Source organism: Panthera pardus, unplaced genomic scaffold (genome assembly GCF_024362965.1).
Source record: "Panthera pardus isolate Hobbes unplaced genomic scaffold, ASM2436296v1 HiC_scaffold_6, whole genome shotgun sequence".
NCBI lineage: Eukaryota > Metazoa > Chordata > Mammalia > Carnivora > Felidae > Panthera > Panthera pardus.
In genome coordinates, this window is record NW_026526991.1 from 12278313 (window position 1) to 12299087 (window position 20775).

The window sequence follows — 20775 nt, forward strand, 5'->3', positions numbered from 1 at the left end:
TCGAACTCAGGGACCCTGAGATCATGACCTGAGCTGAAGTTGGACGCTCAACCGACTGAGCCACCCGGGCACCCCTGGAGTTACTTTTTAACTACCTTTGTTTGCTGGGCTGGGCGTTCTGGATAAAGGCAAAGACGGGCAGCATGGGATCCTTGCTCATTATGATCAGGTTACGGTAGAAAATAAGGAAGGAAATGAGCGTCCCATCTCATCAGTTTTGGGGGAGACAAAAATAATACTAGGGGCTGCAATAGCCTGGAGATAACAGTGACTTTGATAACAGGAGTCTCTACCTCTCCCCCAAGTTTGCAGAAATTTAGACTTCCAAACGGCATGGAACTAGGGGGCTCGTCCTGATAATTTTGAAGCTCTCAAGGGGTAGGAAGTCTCCATCTGACAGTTGAATTACATAGGAATAATTGACTACTAGGAAAAACGCTAAGAAAATCTGAGGTCCCCATCCTGTCTCTTGCCAGCTGGCCTCTGATGAAAAATCGAGACGAAAACACCGCTCCCGGCCACCCATGGCGACAGACTGCTAATCTGTTATGGCGTGCCAGACCTGTGGCACGATGGCTATAATCAGTTCTATGGATGCTGAGTTATTTCAGGAACCCTGTATAGACTTCCTCTGGAATGCTGTTTGGATTCTCCTCAACTAATTTCTTTGGTTCTTTCCAATTCTAGCAAGTTTATAAACCAGACATCGCTGACCTACGGGGTTGCCCAACAGCTGCCAAGGCTGCTTCTCCCATGACACCTGTTCTACCACAGAGCCCAGAAAGGGATCTCTCTAATCAGATACACTGACAAAAAGGTGGCCCAAATGGAACTGGCCCTGATCTGGGGGATCACCTTCCCCAGACCCTCAGGGTTTATTGAGTATTTCACTAGATACGAGACAGCGAGGACAGACGTCATGTCTTCATCGTCTCTTTCCCTGGTGGCCCTTCCAGGAACCGGCCCCAGCCCGTAACCACCATTTATCTGGCTGCCCAAGTTAAAAACGTACAGGCGGCCCCGGCCTCCAATCTGGCTCTCCCTCCGCATGTCCGAGTTGTCGGCAAATCCCGCTGGCTCTGCCCACCTTAATCCTCCCCAAAGCTGTCCACTTGTCACCACCTGCATCGCCTCGCCACCTCCTGTCCCAGCTAGCCACCGTCATTTCTTGCCTGGGTGACAACAGCAGCCCCCTCCATCTGGTCTCCCTGTCTCCTCCCTTGGCCCTCTATGTTCTGGCCCCTCTACTGCAGCCAGAGAGCTCCTTTTAAAACAGAAGTCAGGGGCGCCTGCGTGGCTCAGTGGGTTGAGCGTCCGACTTTGGCTCAGGTCATGATCTCACGGCTCGTGAGTTCAAGCCCCGCGTCGGGGTCTGTGCTGACAGCTCAGAGCCTGGAGCCTGCTTCGGATTCTGTGTCTCCCTCTCTCTCTCTGCTCTTCTCCTGCTCGTGCTCTGTCTCTCAAACAGAAATAAGCGTTTTAAAAAAACAACAGAAATCAGATTGTGTCACACTCTCCAGTGGCTTCCTTTCTCCAGCAACTAAAACCTCAAGTCTCTACTGGGCCCTAGCAGCCCCTCTGTGTGCCCGCCCTGCCCATCTTTCTGCCCTCTTTTCTCCCTCTCGCCCCTCCCACCTTGCTCCTTTCTTCCAGCCCTGCAGCTGTCCCAGCTGGTCCCTGGACACACCAAACGGGTCCCTCCCCCCAGGCCTCTGTGTCCCTCCCCCCAGGCCTGGGCACTCGATGTTCCCTCTGCCTGGGCTGTTTTTCCCCTGGATGTCTGCAGGGCTCACATTCTTTTTATTTGAGTGTTTTCAAACGTCACCTCTTTAAGAAGAGCTCTACTGGCCAATCTTTCTATGGCATCAATAAATAAACACCTATCACTGTCCTTTGTTATGTTTCCTCTTTTTTTTTTTTTTTAATGTTTATTTGTTTTTGAGAGAGAGAGCTTGCGCAAGCAAGGGAGGGGCAGCGAGAGGGGGACAGCGGATCTGAAGATGGCTCTGTCTGACCTGACCGCAGCAAGCTTGATGTGGGACTTGAACTCAATAACTGCAAGATCATGACCTGCGCCCAAGTAGGATACTCTACCAACTGAGCCACCCAGGCGCCCCTACTTTGTTATGTTTCTAATTGGTTGTCTGACTTGCCATTCTGCTCCACTAGGATGTTAGTTTGCTTCCTTGCTGATGTCAGGAGCTGTTTTGTTTTTTAATTAAAATTTTTTTTAATGTTTATTTATTTTTGAGAGAGAGAGAGACAGACCGCGAGCAAGGCAGAGGCAGGAGAGAGGGAGACACAGAATCGGAAGCAGGCTCCAGGCTCCGAGCTGTCAGCACAGAGCCCAACAAGGGGCTCGAACCCACGAACCGTGAGACATGATGCTCAACCGAGTGAGCCACTCAGGCGCCCCAGTGAATTAATACTTAAAAAGAATCGTGATGTCTGGCACTATACAAGTCTTGGCTGTTATTATAATATAAGAATTTGACATGGTCCCGCCCTCCTGTTACTAATTCAAGAGTGTGGGAACACAGGGAGACCACTTGAACCTGGGCCGACCTAGACTAAACCCAAAAGGGCTGGCTATAACCCTTAGAGAAGTGAAGCCCCCCGCCCCCCACTTTACATCAGCACCCTCAGCGTGCTGTCATCTGAGGGTATGTGTTTGTGCCCCGGTCATATGGAGCCATGAGGGAGAATTCTCCAATTATTGTAGCTTCTTTACCATCAGCTGCTGAACAGGTAAACCCAGGAGCCATATTTAAGACATGAAGGGAGGAAATTCGGTCCCCACTTTCTCTCCCCCCAACTCTGCCCCCACAGCTCTGGTGCTCATCACGTGAGAACCAAAAGGGTGCTAAAACCCACTCTGCTTAACCCAACTCCCACCCCCAAGCCCCATGGTCTAAACACTGTTGCCATCCAGGGCTCTCAGTCTGTTCCACTCAGACTTCATCAAGGCCGACAGATAGAAGGACCCATGGAGCCAAGGTACCTAAGGTTTTCGAGCACCAACCATGTGCCAGACCATAAAATGGGTGCCTTATACATATGGGATCCACTGTGATTCCATTCAACGAACAGGAATCTGGGGACATAGGAAAATCTTATTACACCCACTTTACAGAAGGAATGACAATCAAGGAGCCTGATTTGTCAAAAAAGGCATTTGGGGAAGGGGGGGAAGCGGGAGACCTGACACCCAAACCCATCTCCATCTGACTGCACAGCCCATCCTCTTTCCCCTTCACTGGGCTGTTTCCCAAAGTCTCTTCCATGGAAAATATGGTAATAAACAATGATCATCCTGAGGAAAGAGACTACCCGGCAAAGGCTCTCCCTCAGGACGGCGAGGTGCAGCCGTGAGTACTGGGGTTCCAACCTCGGCAGCTTAAACCCAGAGGGGCCGGCAGGACACCACCCAGCTGCTCCGGGCAAATGTGTTCCTTTAACTGGGCGCATTGTTGTCCAAAGTAAACCAATGCTCGGTCATCAAGGAAGGGAGAATGAATGCTATGTACACACTGGTCGTGTCCTCCACCCCAGCTGGAGTCTTTCTGCTACTTAAGATGTAGGTAAGAAGGATGCCGATCCCCCTTCTATTCCCGGAGGAAGTCCCAAGCCCTCCCCAACCTTTATGCAAATTCCCAGCGGATTTACCTTCTCATGACCACCTCTGCCTCCTGTTTCTGCTGAGTTCATTCCAGTTCTGAATCGCCTTGCTGTGCTGCCCATCCTTTCTCCGTCTTGGGTCAATCCAACTGGGGAGCTCAACCCCTTCCCTTATGTTTCGGGTGCGCACCCCCACACCCATACTTGCAAGGCGTTTCTGCGTGTAATAGACTGTACTTGAGATTGAAGGGGATGGACCGAGAGGTTACACCACGGCAAGAGAGGTAAACAAACAAACAAACAAACTTGCCCGTGTCTGCCCATCTAATCAGCAGCAGTTCAAATCGTACATTCAAGATTCACATGCCAAAAAGACTTTGGACTTCGGCCATTCTGTCCCACTGGAAGGGGCTCGGTCCAGCCCCGTGTCATCATTTCCATGATCATAGGTCTGGTTTCGTAGAAGTAGCATCTGAGACAAGGAATCTTGTGCAAATGGTCTGTTGAGGACCCACAGGAGGACCGTGTAAGGGAGTGAGGGAAGCAGAATGGGGGAGAAGAGACTATGCTGAGATGTGAATTCAGTGGACACTTGGCCTCACCCCACCCCTGGGGAGCCCCGGAGGGAAGGGCTCCACAGATTTCTCCTACTTTGAGCCAAGGGGCAGGGAGGGGCTTTTAGACCCCTGCCTTGGTCAGTCACTGGCCAAGGGCGGGCAGGGTGGCCTCCCAGGCTTCTGTGGGTGGGAGGCAGTTCTCAGTTGAAGGGTGCAGTCAACAGCCACAGCAGGAGGGACCTGGGCGAGCCAGTCCTGCAAAGGGGTCTGGACAGGTCACCAACAGGATCTATGACACCCTGCCCTCTATGGTCTTCTAGGTTCTGGAAACTAAATTTTCCTCCCTTATTTAGGCAGAGGATTTAACGCCCGTCCCCCTTCAGCTGCCCACTTCCAAACATGTGTTTCCAAACTTATCAACGTGCTCAGCAAAACACACGCAAGATCCCAGCCCCGAATTTAGAAGCAAACAGGGTTTCAAATAGCCGTTCTGCTTCCCTGGCTAGGTGGTAAATACCTTGCAGGCTTGATGCTGGGTCCCAGGTCGAATAGGCTCACTTCACCCAGGCTTGCAGCCCTTGGAGGCTTTTGGTTTTATTGCAAAACTCGATGGTTTCCCTAATTAGCCCACCGGCCTGACCTGCTGGGTCCCTGGCTGGGCCACCTCCCCGTGCCTTGCTCCCCAGCCTGGGTTCATCAGCAGGTGACGCCGAACCCCCTGAACAAATTGTGTCATCCTGAGCTGTGTGAGTTTATTTCCACTAAAAATACACCCTGAAACTGGGGCACGATGAAGGATTGCTGACAAATGAGGAAGAGGAATGAGTAAAGCCTCTGAGGCCAGTCTGATTCCTCAGTCACCGCCAAACACTCAGCAGCACCCAGCCGAGCCTGGACCCCCTCCACTCACTCAAACACCCTCAGCAGGGAAACGTTCGTTCGAGCAGCCCTGTGTGGCTCAGAGGGCTTGTGAGTCCTCGTTAGCAGATGCCCCGGAGGTCACGCAACCCCTCACTTTACTAGGGAGAGAACAGGAGAGCGAGAAGGGACTGACTTTGCCCACAACCACACCACTAATTAGTGGTGGAGCAGAGCCTGGAGCCCATGCTTGGCTTGCTCCCAGGTCATTCCTTTTGCCCGGGTTCCTCGGGAGTCTGTGATTCCTGAGGTACATCCTAAGGCAGGAGCATTTCAGAGAGGTCAGTGAGGGCATCCTCACTGTTATCAGTAAAGAATGCTTTTGGTGTCAAGTTACAGAAATCCAAGGTCAATGGCAGCTCTGCTGTAAGGACATTAGTGTTTACTTACCCAGTGAGTAAAGTTAAGCGGGGGTTGGGCCACTGACTCAGCGATCTCAACAGAGATCCAGGCTCTCCCATCTCTGCCATTCTGAGCATTTGACTTCATTCTCAAGCTTATTGCCTCATACCACAAAACGGTTGCCACAGCTCAGGATGTGAAAGCCTCATAAATAGTATCCAGAACGAGAAGGAGCTACCAAGAAAATTTTTAAATAAAAGATAAATTTAAAAAGGCAGTCACAAAAATACTAATTCAAAAGGACACAGGCACCCTATGTTTATTGCAGCGTTATTTACAATAACCAAACTATGGAAGCGGCCCAAGTGTCCATCGATAGATGAATGGACAAAGGTAGTGTATGTGTGTGTGTGTGTGTGTGTGTGTGTGTGTGTGTGTATAGATGTATATATATATATATATATATATATATATATGTATATAGGTGTGTGTATATACATATGTGTATATATATATACACACACACACACATACACACACACACACACACACAATGGAATACCATTCAGCCATAAAAAAAGAATGAAATCTTGCCATTTGCAACAAAATGGAGTGTATTATGCTAAGTGAAATAAGTCAGAGAAAGCCAAATATGGTATGATTTCATTCACAAGCAAGTGGAATTTAAGAAACGAAACAAATGAGCAAAGGGTAAAAAAGAGAGAGGCAAACCAGAAAACAGATTCTTCACTATAGAGAACTGATGGGTGACACAGGGGAGGTGGGTGGGGGTGATGGGTTACATAAATGATGGCGATTAAGGCGTGCACTTGGGATGAGCACCTGATGACCCACGGAAGTGTTGCATCACCATATTACACACCTGAAACTAATATAACACGGTATGTTAACTACACTGGAATAAAATTAAAAACTTAAAAAATTATTTTATTTTTATTTTTTTAAGTTTATTTACTGATTTTTAAAATTTGCTTAGTGTTTAATTATTTTTGAGACAGAGAGAGAGACAGAGCACAAGCAGGGGAGGGGCAGAGAGAGGGAGACACAGAATCCGAAGCAGGCTCCAGGCTCCGAGCTGTCAGCACAGAGCCCGACACAGGGCTGGAACTCACAAACTGGGAGATCACCACCTGAAGTCGGACGCTCAATCAACTGAACCACCCAGGCGCCCCATGTTTATTTATTTATTTTTGAGAGAGACAGAGACAGAGCACAAGCAAGGAAGGGGAAGAGAGAGAGCGGTAGACACAGAATCCAAAGCAGGCTCCGCGGGGCTCCAACACACCAACCTCGAGATCATGACCTGAGCCACCAAAGTTGGATGCTTAACCGACTGAGTCACCCAGATGCTCCTAAAAATTTTTTTAAAATAAAAAGTAAATAAATAAAAATAAATTAAAAACAAAAAAAAAGGCTGCCTTATCTCTGCCCCGCCCCCTCCTGAGAGAGGAAAACCCTTTCCTTACATCTCATTGGCCAGAACCAGGTCCCAGCGCGCCCCTCCACCAATCACTGGCAAAGGACTTGGTTTAGACCAATCAGGATTCACCCTGAGGGTGGCCACACTGCAAAGGTTCTCTCGGAAGTTCCGTGGCTGTAAAATGGGAATATTTCATAGCCGCCACACAGGGTTACAGTTAGTGAAGACACTGATATGAGACAGGAACATTATTCTTACAATCCTGAGAAGGAGAAAGTCTATAAAAATAGACCTTTGATCATTAGAGAAATACCTTCCACGAAGAGATGCGCCAGGAGATGTTGCTAAGAGACATTTGTAGTTAACACAGACAAAGCTTCTTTGGTAGAATAAATCCAAGGAGGGAACTCCCAGAATCACACAGAAACCTCGAAGCTGAAGAGAAGATGAGAGTGACTGGAAGGACTGGAAAGGTGGGGGGCGCGGGGGAGCCGAGACGTGGCTTCCTTCGTGGGCTGCACCTGCAGCCTGGCTGTGTGGGTTGGTGCTCAAGGGGGGCATAGCAAGAGACTACTCCTTCTGTGTACGAGAAGAGTCACCCCCACCCCTGCTTTTTAAAAATAGCTGTAAGGGGGTGCCTGGGTGGTTCAGTGGGTTAAGCCTCTGATTCTTGGTTTGGGCTCAGGTTATGATTTCACGGTTTGTGGGATCCAGCCCCAAGTCGGCTCTGGGCTGACAGTACAGAGCCTGCTTGGGATTCTCTCTCTCCCTCTCTCTCCCCCCGCTCCCCCCTAAAATAAATAAATAAACTTTTAAAAATGGCTGTAAGTTTTCCATTGAATGGATGTACCATAATTTGCTTACTTGGTCCCTCAATGATGGATATTCAGGTTGCCTCCAATCTTTTAAGAGATTTCTTCTTACAACACAACAGTGATCATTTTATTTGCCTGCGGATAGCCATTGAGTAGCTCTCCAATTCTCTAAGGACAAAACACTAAGTGAATGTGGCCTCAGGCTCAGGCCTGGTCTGCACCCGCACCCCTCCTGGGAACGTCTCCTTCCCACTCAGAGCTGCAGACCCCCAGGCCTTTCTGCAATCTCTGCACGCAGACCCCCCTCACGGTTTGTATGCAGGCTGCTCCTTTTGCCTGGAATGTTCCCCCACTTCACCTGGTTAGCCCCTTCATCTTTCAGATCTTGGCCTGAAAACTGCTTCCTCCGGGAAGCCTTCCATGGTTAAACAGTGTTTATCATGGGCTGCCATCCACTTGAAACACAGCAGGAAGGGAACAAATATGTACACATCTACATGGTCTTATACATACACAACACTCTGGAAAGAATCCTTATGAAACAAGCCCTTGACTTGTCTCCCAAGAGGGAAGCCGGGTGGCTGGGGAAGAGGTGGGAAGGAAACATTTCTCTCCACACACCGTCTTGTATCTTTTGCATTTTTGAACCATGTGTTTCTTGATTTAGACAGGGAGATGTGTCGAGAGATAGAGCAAAACTTCACAAATAAAGCAAGTCTCTTGGCTGCTGTGGAAAACGGGCTGATGGGGCCGAGAGCAGACGTCAGCAGATCAGTGAGTCAACGTCTGGGAGCTGGGAACAGGGCTGTGCAGGTGCAGAGATACGGATGGAGTCAAAAGACAGGCACTGAACTCCTTTTACAGCCCATTCTGCCCTGATTCTGTCAGTGTCTTCAGAGGAGACTCTGAAACAGGAGCTTGTCCCCTGGAGAGCCCTCCTCCATCACTGCTTGGTCTAAGAGCTGGTCGCTTTGTGCCTGATGGCAGAAGTGGATCTGACAGGGAGAACTCCGGCACCTGAGCAGAAAAAGCAAGGGGGGAAGGGGGGAAGGGGGGAAGGGGGGCGCCTGGGTGGCTCAGTCGCTAAGCGTCCGACTTCAGCTCAGGTCAGGATCTCACAGTTCGTGAGTTCGAGCCCCACGTCGGGCTCTGTGCTGACAGCTCGGAGCCTGGAGCCTGCTTCGGATTCTGGGTCTCCCTCTCTCTCTGACCCTCCCCCACTCACACTCTGTCTCTCTCAGAAATAAACATTAAAAAAAATAAAAAAACAAGGGTCAGTGTTAGGAGGGGAGGACCATTGTGGCAGCTCCCCTTCTCTCTGGCACTTTCTCCTCACTGGCCACCCTCCTTTGCAGCATTCTGGATGTCAGATACATAGGGGATCTATGTGCCCATAGTTCTGGGCAAACACCCGGTTCACTGGCACCCCACCTGGCATTCCCACCCCTCCCCCTTGTCTGGGGTGATCACATCCTACCTGCTGGCTCACGGAAAAGCTTTCCTCATGGAGGAGAAGCCAATCCTTTGACCTACGGTTTGGGGGAAGGGTTTGATGAATGGAACAGTGGACTTCTGGGTAAAATGCAAAAGTCCTTCAGAGAAGCCACATAGGAAACTATAATCCACTCACCCAGAGTACAAAGCAACCCTCCTAAAGCCGTGAGTCACATGATCACAGACATAGGAACACGGCTCACTACTCCAAAGGCAATTCCAGTTTGGCAGTTTGTTATGAAGTTAAACATAGGCTCACCATCTGACCCAACGATCACACACTCAGGTGTTTGTGCAGGAGAAATAGCAAAAGACTTCTACACGAATGCTCATGGAAGGCTTCTTCATAACAGCCGAACCCTGAAAACAACACAGACGTCCATCAAGTGGTGAATGGATAAATAAATTCCACTGTGTGGGATATCCTCACACAGTGGAATATTACTTAGCAATCTACAGGAACAAACAGGAATACGCAGTTGACTGTCAAACATGACAGGTTAAGCGAAAGGCTAATCACCCTATGACTGTCTGCACGTGACATTCTGGAAGAAACAGAACGGTATGGCCAGAAAGCAAACCTTTCGTTCAAATTGGTGGTTTCCAGGGGCTGGCGGTAGGAAGAGGGACTGGCTGTAAAGGGCCTGAGAGAATTTTTAAGGGAATAGAAACGCCCTAGCTCCCGACAGAGAGGACGATTAGGTGACTTCTCTTAGAGAGGCCTCCTTTCAGCACTGAGCGCCCCGCCCCGGAAGCTCGCCGGAAGTCCCTTGGGGCCTCTGGGGGTGGGGTTGAGGGAGGAGCCGAGTGGGCGGGGCTCTAGGCCCCGCCTTCCCCAGAGCCGTGCTGGTCGATCCGTTTCTACACACTGAGCTTCCCCTTAACCTGTGGGAAACAGTGGCTCCACTTAGCGAAACAGAAGTTTGAAAAGTACTGGATCCGACATTCCTTTAAAGTCCCTTTCAGGCCTGACATTCTACACAATACGTAGAAGGAAACTGATAATTATTATTTGTTCTATTTAATCATTTAATTTCACCTTCACAGCATCCCCGAGAAGTGGTGCTTATTCAGCACCTAACGTGTAGGAAACATAGGCTGGGGGAGGATACCTGACTAGGCCAACACACAGCCGGTGACGACCCGCCCATCCACACCGGCCCGCCCCAGCATCCATGCACTTTTTAGTACAGTTCGTAACACCCCCGGTGCACAGTGACTTCAGAGAGGTGCCCATAAAGCCTCAGGGGGAACAGTGAGTGAGAGAAGTGATTTCTGGTTGGAAGACAAGACCTTTGAAGTCTGAACAGGAAAACTACCAGGAGCAAGGCTGGATGTGAGCAAAACGCTGGAGAGCCCTGCGATTGGAGGCCAGGTTGGGGGGGGGAGGGGTGGTTGGAAAAGACGGGGAAGGTCCCCTGGGAGAGGAGGGAGGGGCCCCGGAGAGGCTGGTCAGAGAGGGGCTTACCTCCACCGTGAACTCCCCTCGTAAATAGGTTTTGGAGATACTCATGATGGGCAAAGGTCTCTAAAGCCCAGGCGGTCTGCAGAATGCAGGGCGGGTGGAGGGAAGTCAGGGTTCACCTTCTCCCCACGTTTGCAGGGAGCAGTGGCCCCAGCCCACAAGGGAAGAAGAATGAATGATCCATGAATGAATTAAACCAATATTTATTCACCGCCGCTCAATCCCAGGGTCTGTGCCAGATGCTTTCACTGATACTAACTTTCTTAATTTTCATAATAAGCCTGTAGAATCAAAGTTATTACTGCTATAGTCTCACTTGGCAAACATACAGAATGCTTATTACGTGCCAGGCACTCTGCTAAGCCCCGAAGATACAGAGATGAACCAGACGATGGAACTGAATGGTTTAAAGCCCAGTGTGCGAATCACGATTCTGCATTTTAGTAGCTCTTGGTCATTGGTGAAGTCACCTCTCTGTGCCTCAGACTCCTTCCCTGTAAAATGGGCATAATAGCAGCCCCTTCCTAGGACTATTGAATAGTGTGTTAGAACACGCGGCAGCCTAAGTGTCACGTGAGCCCTCGGCCACAGCTGATTGGAGGAGGGGCGGGCACCCACACAAAAGCAGCCAGCCCATTGGCCAGGGGCGAAAAGATTCTCTGCGAATGGGAGTAAGACCAGTAATGTATTCACATGCCCCACAAAGGTTGGCGGGACCTGTGGATGCTTCCATTTCCTAACTTTGGAAAGGTATATCCATTTGGCTAATTAAGCCACACCTCCTGTTTAGCCAAGACAGTTCAAATAATTTTCACATCCAACAGCCCCATCACACCTGTGACTTGAAGGGGGAGGGGATGCGCACCTCATTTTACTGGTGAGAAAACATAGGTTCGCAGAGCGAAGCGACAAGTGGTCACGGAGCCCGCCTCCGGGAAGCGGAAATGCCAGCAAGCCCAGCTCTGTCCGTTACATCTGGCTTTGAGTTTCAGCTTTTTTACCGGGTGTTCAAGAGAAAATCACGTGCACTTTGTAGTTTGGTAAAAATAAAAAAAAAAATTTAAAAAAAATAACATATATATTATTGTCAGCTCTGAGATGTGTTCAGGGTTGGAAATGTGGTACATCGTGTTCCAGCCTTTATTTAGTACGTGGTTCAGATCCAGGCCCTCTGCACAAAACAGCCAGGACGGTGCCTCAATTCTCTGTGCCAGCGAAGAGCCCGCGCCGGATGAGTAATTCCAAAACTCGGGCAGCCCCTGAGCCCTGCCAGCTTCCCTCTGGGATGCCTTTTTCAGCCCATTTAGTATTTTAGAATTCCTAAAAATACTTCTGCTGTGGATATTCCTCACAGTTGGTGTTGAGAAGTTGGGGTTCTGATCTAAACAGCTAACCTTGGCCTCCAAACCCCATACATCGGTATCCACCAACCCTTCCTTCTAGCTTGGTATCCGCCCATCCAGTGTGCTGCTCAAACTCCAACCAGGATCACTTGCTCATCGTTCGCTCAGCGTTTATTGAGCACCTGGTATGTGCCAAGGACTGCGCTAGATGCTGGGAGTGAAAAATATACATGAATTAAGTAACCACGCATATAAATATAAAACTGCAAATTGTGGAAGAGCCCAAGGTGGGAAAATTGGTTACAAGAGAAAGACCTGGCTTAGTTTGAGGGTGAGTGGGTCAAAGAGAAGCCTGCTCTCAGGAAGTGATGACTCTTGAGATCTGACACCCACAGCCCCACATCCCTCCCCTCCCCACCCAACTCTGACCATCCCCACCACTGAGCCTTTCCTGGAGCCAGACTGTTTCTAACACCCGCACCTGAGCATGCCAGTCTCCTGCTTGTGAGCTGCCAGTGGCTCCTGGTTGCCTGCTGGCTACCTTAAAAATTTTCACTTGACCTTCAGAGTAGGGTCCTTCCAGGCAGGGCAAGTGGCCTGTGCAAAAGTCTGGGGCTATAAGAGCCAAAGGGTGGCCACTGAGGAAGCTCCAGCAGAGGTGAGGGTCATCTCTAAAGAGGTGACACCCTGCCCCCACCCCCGATCCCTCACTTAAGTCCATCAAGGCTATGTCTTAACCGTGCCTCTCATCTTCCCACTTCTGTCCTCCTCGTTGGCCGCCATCTTGGTCCAGGGCTCATCGTATCGGGGACTGGGCCACCACAACAGTCTGCTCTCATCTCTGCCTCTGGCCCTCACTATCTTTTCTGTGCAGTGGCCAGAGTGCTCAGGGACCCATCGATGCCCTATGGCAACATCATTCCCCCACTTAAACACTTTGGTGGCTCCTGTCACCACCTGGTCTGACTTCACAGCCTGGCATCACCTGGCCTCGGCCTCCTTACCAGCCTCATCTTTGGCCTCTGGAGCCCTAATGTGAGCCACAAGGGCTTACTTGCAGCTTCTTTCATGTCCCGTGATCTCCTGGGAGGCCAAGAGAGCTGCACTTTCTTCTCTTCTCGTCTCAGGGATGCTCTTCCTCTCTCTACACCCTTCCCCTCAGGACTCAAGCCAGGGATCACCTTCTCTGGACACCCAGCCTGGGTCAGGTGCCTCCTCTGTGCTCCTACAGAGCCCGAGGCCCTTCAGAACACTTCATGCAATGAGCTGTCATCACCTGAATACCCATCGGTCTCCCCAACCAGACTGATGTGCGTGAAAGCAGGACCATGGCCACCACTGCAGCCCATGGTCAGTGCAAACATCAGGTGGCAGTGCAGTGGTCAGCAAGGGAAGCACAGAGGGAGGGAGGGGTGGCGGATGATTGGGTGGGTAGATGAGTGGACAGATCCAGGGCTTGATGGAAGGAGGGGAGCACAAGTAGGCAATGAGAGAGATGAATGGTGGGAAGTCCGGGGAGAGCTCGGACACAGGATGGGAAAGGCAGGTGGAGCCGGCCCTGGGGCAGCCAGAGAAAATGGGGGGCCAGAGAATGGGGCCTCCTGGAAGGAGGATGGGGCTGCCACACGCCAAACAGGAGCAGCGATGATAAGTAAAGAAGGCGCATGCTGGGCACTTCCTACAAAAAGGCAAATTAGAGGGCGCCTGGGTGGCTCAGTCGGTTGAGCGTCCGACTTTGGCTCAGGTCATGATCTCACGGCTCGTGAGTTCCAGCCCCGCGTCAGGCTCTGGGCTGACAGCTCGGAGCCTGGAGCCTGCTTCGGATTCTGTGTCTCCCTCTCTCTCTGCCCCTGACCCACTTGCATTCTGTCTCTGTCTCTCTCAAAAATAAATAAACATTAAAAAAAAAATCAAAAAGGCAAATTAGAAATTCTGGTCTCCATTCAGGGACAGGCAGAGTGACTGCCTCGGGTTATACAGCTGGTGAGGGCCAGAGCTGGGGTTTGAACCCAGGTCTGTCTGCAAAGCGTCTGCCCCTCCGCCACACTGCCGCTCCCGTGGAAGGTGGCATCCACGGCCGGGTACTGTCATCTAAGATCGGCTGGTCCAGGGGTGGTCCCCGGCAGGTAGGGGAAGGGGGTCTCTCCGGGAAGGAGGGAAGAAGGGAAGCAGTCGTCCTGGGCGGGGAGGTGACCCGATCTTCAAGAAGCAGAGTTACTGGGCTGGCAGGGACTTGAGAGATGGTTCTGGTGCCAGTGTAATGAAGAAGGTGTGGAAACCGGATCCAGACCTTGGCAGGATGCGGCTGTAGCTGCATTGATTAGAACCTCCTGGGAGATCAGTAGCTCTTTTCCATAGATAAGGTGCGTGGGGTGGAATCAGGTATTGGCTTCCTGGGGGGGGGGGAGGGGGCAGAGAGGGAAACCCGCCAGCTTCTCCTCATCAAAGCGGGCGGAGAGTAAGCTGAGGGGGGAACGGTGACCCGGCTCTGTCCCCGCCCCTCCTCGGATCTGCTTTAATGCATGGGACTCCTTTACTGGAGACCTAACATGTGTGAGGCACTGTGTGCGTGCTTTCAGAGACGCGATCCCACTCTGTCCCCGTGACTCCCCTCACCATTAGCTCCGTTTCCAGATGGGAAAACCACCGCTCAGAGAGAGACACAACTTGTCCAGGGTCCCACTCCCAACAACGTAAAGAACTGCTCTAGACCCAGATCTGTCTGCTCCCAAAGTAGGTACCACTACTCGAGCTCAACGTGTCCCTTTCCATCTCTGGGCCTCAGGTTCCCATCTGCACAATGATGGCACTTGGCGAGATGATCTCTAAGGGCTCGTCCTGGTCTGGAGCACGTCTTCCGAGTCAAGTACGTCTGCTTTTTAGTTCTAGGGTCAGAAACACAACACCTACTCCATGCAGGCCCCACGCTGGGCACTGAGGCGAGGAAGCCAAGAAGACGTGGTCCCTCGAGGAGGGGGCAGGCCACAGGGGGACAGATGGTTCTAGGAATGACCCCGGGACTCAAAGTTCAATGTTCCCATGCACGCTGAGTCCTCCTAGGTGCCCAGCCCAGGGCCAGGGCCGAAGGGGAGATGACGATGAACGGGGGGGCCCAACCAAGGGGCTTGTCTTCTCTATGGAAGCTTACTGGGACCCACTGCTCCTGCCCCCCAAGAATGGGGCCAGCCCTCACATGTGCACTGTCCCTTATCGTGTACCCAGCCCTCCCACAAGGGCCTGTGAGTTAGCTAGGGATGGGTTCTTCACTAGACTCACCTCCTATACAAGGACAAGATGAGGCTCAGAGGAGTTAGGGAGCAGATCCAAGGTCACAGCGCTTTGGAAGAACAGGAAGATATAAGCCCATCTATTGCCTTGTCCCCTTCTACGTCCCTTCCTCATCCCTTAAAACTCAGAGGAGATCTGAAAACACACAATATGTAGTGTCCTAAAAAGCAAAGCTGGTGGGCTCAACCACAGAGCAGATACAAAAGGCGTCTTGAAGGAAGCGGGGACTCATTCCGGACCCTAAGAATGGGGTGACAATCGGCTGAAGCAGAGGAGGCATCCCAGGCAGATAATTCACATGTGCAAAGGCCCAGGGGCAGAGTGAGCTCCCAAGCTGCGGTTGGAAAATGGTACACCTGGAACAGAGAGGAGAGGTGAGGCAGGGAGTACAGCTGAGGCAGGGAGCACGCCTGGGGCAGGGAACACGCCTGGAATGGGGAGCACTACTGGGGAAGGGAGCACGCTTGAGAAAGGGAGGACACTTGGGGCAGAGAACACATCCAGGGCAGGGAGGACACCTGAGGCAAGGAGCACTCCTGAGATGCGGAGCACTCGTGGGGCAGGGAGCATGCCTGAGAAAGGGAGCACACTTGGGGCAGAGAACATATCTGGGACAGGGAGCACTCCTGGGGCAGGGAGCATTCCTGGGACCGGGATGGGGAAGGGGCAGGGGATCCGGGTGGGGAATGCCTGGCCCCCACAAAGGCTTGAAGGCCGGGTTGCATTTACAGAAGATGGGACCTGGGGCGGGTGCAGGGGAGCGGTGCGGGTGGTATCCAGGATTTCTCAGTCACTCAGTCCAGGACAGAGGATCTGGCGGACCTCGCTGCTTGACCTGAACAATAACTTTTCCTTTTGGAGCTTGTTGTTCCCTCCTCAAAGGATCAGAATCGCCAAAAGTCCATGGAGTTCTAACATTTATGACTCGGGGTTGGAATGACCTTTCCTGAATCAGCACTGTGACTGAGGAGCGCGTGGGTGCTGGCCCCAGGTGGGCTGAAGCTTGAGCCCAGGGAAGCCCGGGGTTTGGGGCGGGGAGGACCCCGTCTGCTTGGCCTCAGGATCCCTGGGAGAGAAGGGGACTGGGAGTTCGGACCAGCCAGTTCAAGCAAAGGGACCGCCGCAGCCGAGGGGGTGGCCAGGAGACAAATCGCACAAACCCACCCCCACCCTGGAGAAACCCATCCCTCCCTGTGTCTCTCTCACCTCCTGCCTCACTCCTGACCCAGAATCCCATGCGTTTTCTCTCACCCCCTGGAAACACCTTCCCCCCAGCCTCTCCCGCCCATCCCAACACTGCCAGCTAAATCTCATCCCCTGGGTCCTCCTGTCTCCAAGGAGAAGGGGGAAGAGGACACCCGCCTGTGTGTTCATTCCCTCAGAAAGTGCATGTTAGCAGCTCACACTGGTCCCGTTCTGGAACACAAACGAGTGGAGAACTCTGCCTCCGGGCGCTTGCGTGCCAGCGGCAGAGAGAGACAGCAAATGGAATCGACGCGAAGGTGACGTGTGATATAGAGGACGGGACAGAGTAGCGCCGGGCAAGAGGAATGGGGTGGCTGCGGAGAAGGTGACAGTTGAACAAAGACTTGAAGGACTTTTTTGGGGGGCTGGCTGTGAGCTGCAGGGATTTACCCAGAGCTCCCGGCAGCCCCGAGAGGCAGCCCGTTTACAGATGAGGACACCGAGGCTCAGAGGGCAAAGTTGTAGCCCAAGGTGCTCAGCCAGGAAGTGGTGGACCCAGGATTCGAATGCAAGTCTGCTGATTCTGGACCCTCACAGGGGAGCATAATGGTTAGGATCAGAGTGAGAGTGCCAGAGCCCCGGGGACTGAGAGCCAGACCTCATCTTGGCCACATCTCAGCCGAGCCTCCTTACCACTCTGGACCTCAGGCTCCTCATCTATGAAGTGGGGGTCACGATGGAGCCAATGTCGTGCACATAAAGGCTTATAGGGTGCCTGACGCCAAGCAAGGTCTTCAGAGTGGTAACAAATCATCGCTGCCATTGTCACCATCATCATCATCACCACCACCATCACTGATATGGGGAATAAAGGCAAAAGGAACACGTTTTTTACTTATAACTCACAACCCACCGACAAGTCCTTGAAACAGAGTGACCTTCCTCTGGTTGCTCGGCTGCCTCAACGTTGACCTTCTGCTACCGGCAAAAGGCAATCTCAGCCCCACCCCCAGGATCCTGTGAGTCTACTTTAAACATACAGAAATTCCTTTGGAAACTTCCTTTATCTCTACCCCTCGAGATGTATGTTGGCGACCGGCCTCCAAGCATGTGGCCCCCTGATATACATCTGAAGGGGCTTGTGACTGAAGTTTTACTAAACAGTAATAAATGACCTTTGCCTCTCGAGCTCCTGGAAACCTTGTTTCTGAAATGCCTTGAGGGTTTGTGCCGTCCCTAACCCCCTCCCAGCTTGAAAATAAAGAGCCGGCCACTCCTCATGACTCCAGTGTGGCTCTTTTTGCCCACGGCACTGTCCCCGTGCTTTAATAATGCCACCTTTTCCCACCAAGGGTGTCTCAAGAATTCTTTCTTGGCCACCAGCTCTAAATCCCAACATTTCTGCATCGATCACCACCATCACCATCACCATCATCATCATCAACATCATCACTGTCACCATCATCACTGTCACCATCATCACCATCATCACCATCATCATCACCATCAATACCATCATCACTGTCACCATCATCATCATCAACACCATCACCATCATCATCATCAACATCATCACTGTCACCATCATCACTGTCACCATCATCACCATCACCATCATCATCACCATCAACACCATCATCACTGTCACCATCATCATCATCAACACCATCACCATCATCACAATCACCATCACCATCATCATCATCATCCATCACCATTTTTTCTCTGGCATCTCATCTGCCCAGCCCACACCACAGAGCCCTCAGTAAGGGTTCCTGGCCTGTGTCCAGAGCCTGCTGACTGAGCCTGTGTCGGGGGACTGGTGGAATGTGAAGGGGCTCCTTTGGCTCCATCTACCCCTCCCTCCCTCCCTCGCTCCTCTCTCTCCAGCTGATGGAATATGGAGGAGCTGGCACAGCCGGCCGCTGCTGAGAGGGTGATGGACAGCCCTGATTCCACGGGCCTGGGGTGCCGGGAGGGGGGAGGAAAGCAGCGGTCGCCATCCATCCCACGGCCTCCAGCCTACCTTGTCTGGCGTCTCGGGCCGCCCCTAGGACAGGAGACAGCCCTTCCGCGTGCCGCCAAGGTTTCCATCCGAAGGTCCCTCTGCCGTTTCCTTGGCCCCTCACAGCAGCCCGTGGTGGAGAAAGGGCAGTGGTCTGTTTGCAGAAGAGGACCTGAGGTCCTGAGCAGGGAAGAGGCCCATAGAGAGTGGCCAGAGCAGGGGCTTATTTTTGAAGGAGAAGCCGGCCACCAAGGTAGCAGCCGGCAACAGCTCTGGGCTTTACCGCTCAGAGATGTCTGACTTTCCCCAGGAGACTGGAAGTCAGGAATTGCTTTCCCCAACCCCGAGGACACAATCGGCAGTGGCGGGCTTCCAGGGCAAATGACAGAGAAAGGTGTGTAGACCAGCTGGGGCTCTACACCCCCCCTTAATCCTACCCTGCTAACAGCCTCCTATGCCCCGCAGGGGCAGGGCGCCTGGCCTGCTCTAAACCCTTGCTGCTGCAGGATGGATAAAATCTAATCCTGGTGCCTCCCAAGTCCAGCCCCACCTTCCCCAGACCTTCTTCCTCCCTAAAGCCCCCCGCTGCCCGCCACACACACGTTTTCTTATTTTATTTTTGATCCACTGCCTTCAACTGCCCACCCTGTACTGAGCTCTCCTGCCTCAGGACCTTTGCACAGGCTCCCTTCTTTGCACACGATGCCCCTTCCTCAACTCTTTGCCTGGGTTATGTCCACTCATTCTCTCAGTCTCCACGGAAGTGTCGCTTCCTCAAAGATGCCCTCCCTGGGCCCCCTCCTCTTTTTCTTTTTTTTTTTAAGTTTATTTTTATTTCTTTTGAGAGGAGTCAGAGAGGAGAGGGGCAGAGAGCGAGGGAGACAGAGAAGCCCAAGCAGCTTCCGTGCTCTCAGCACACGGCCCAATGAGGGGCTCGAATTCACAAACCATGAGAGCACGACCTGAGCAGAAATCAAGAGTCGGACACTTAACCGACTGAGCCGCCCCGGCGTCCCCTACTTTATTTGCCCTCCCAGCATCCCCAGCTTCTCTGCCATTGCACCCACCACAGTTTGTAATCACACGCCTTATTTACATCGTTGCTCACATCCTGGGGGAGCTGTGGCCAGGATCACGGGTCCCTGGAGCCAGACGGCCTGAGTTTACATGAAGGTTTTACCCTGCGCCGGCTGGGTGGCCTTGGCCGAGTTGCCTCACTTGTCCGCACGTCAGTGTCCGTATCTGTAAAATGGGCCAAGAAAAGTACGTGCTCCCGGCCCTGCTCTGAGAGTTAAACGGGTCGATGAAATACAGCACTTCGATCAGCGTGCGGTCCTTCGCGGGAGCCTCATCCACGTCTCCCTGGACGGTCACTGTCCTTCTGGGCATCGGCAGGGCCCTGCCCGTTTGCCCGCTGGCTGACCGCCGGCCCCATGCTGGCACCGGAGCCAATAAACAGCTACCGAAGGAACGAATCTGTGAGCGGTGCGGCGCGCTGTTTCCAAAAGCTTCCGGTTTTAAAACGCTTTATCATTTGAAAGGACTTTATGGACGCCCCTATAATAATAGCTCCCTTCAAGTCGTTATTAATGGAGAGAAATAATAACGTGATAATATCACACGGTTGCTGATTCGGCGATGCCTTCACTTCCAGCTTTTCTCTTAGTCTCGATGCTTGAAAAAGAGCCTCCTGAAGGGTGGGAGCCTGGGGCTGCGCAGTCTGCAGACGGGCCGGTGCCCACACACGGATTCGGGTGCGATGTGGGCGCCCGGAGGCAAGCAGGGGCTCAACTGTGCCCAGACTGAGCTGGAGATGGCAGAGAAACACAGGGGGCTGGGGTGGGGGGGGGAATGTCAGGTAGGTGGCCGCGTGCCCCATGCTGGGAATTCAGGGGGCTGGACTGGGGCTGGGAGTGTGGGAGTGCCAGCTTAGGTGCGGGATTGACAGGCAGGGTGGGAGGGGGCCGGGTGTGCCTGGGGGGCTCGGTCGAACTTCTGACTTTGGCGCAGGTCCTGATCTCACAGTTCGTGGGTTCGAGCCCCGCACCAGGCTCTTCACTGTCAGGGCGGAGCCTGCTTCGGATCTTCTGTTCGCCTCTCTCTCTGCCCCTCCCCCTCATTCTCTCTCTCTCTCTCTCTCTCTCTAATAAATAAACATTTTAAAAAGAGAGAGAGGGGCGCCTGGGTGGCTCAGTCTGTCAAGTGCCAACTTCTGCTCAGGTCATGATGTCGCAATTTGTGAGTTCGAGCCCCGCATCAGATTCGCTGCTGACAGCTCAGAGCCTGGAGCCTGCTTCGGATTCT

At 52.3% G+C, this 20775-nt stretch overlaps 1 protein-coding gene across 1 annotated transcript in view; it reads right to left on the minus strand.

The window, feature by feature from the left end:
* The window catches only part of MCM5 (minichromosome maintenance complex component 5), a 109182-nt gene that overhangs the window by 19264 nt on the left and 69143 nt on the right, over positions 1 to 20775 (minus strand). The window lies entirely within an intron of this gene.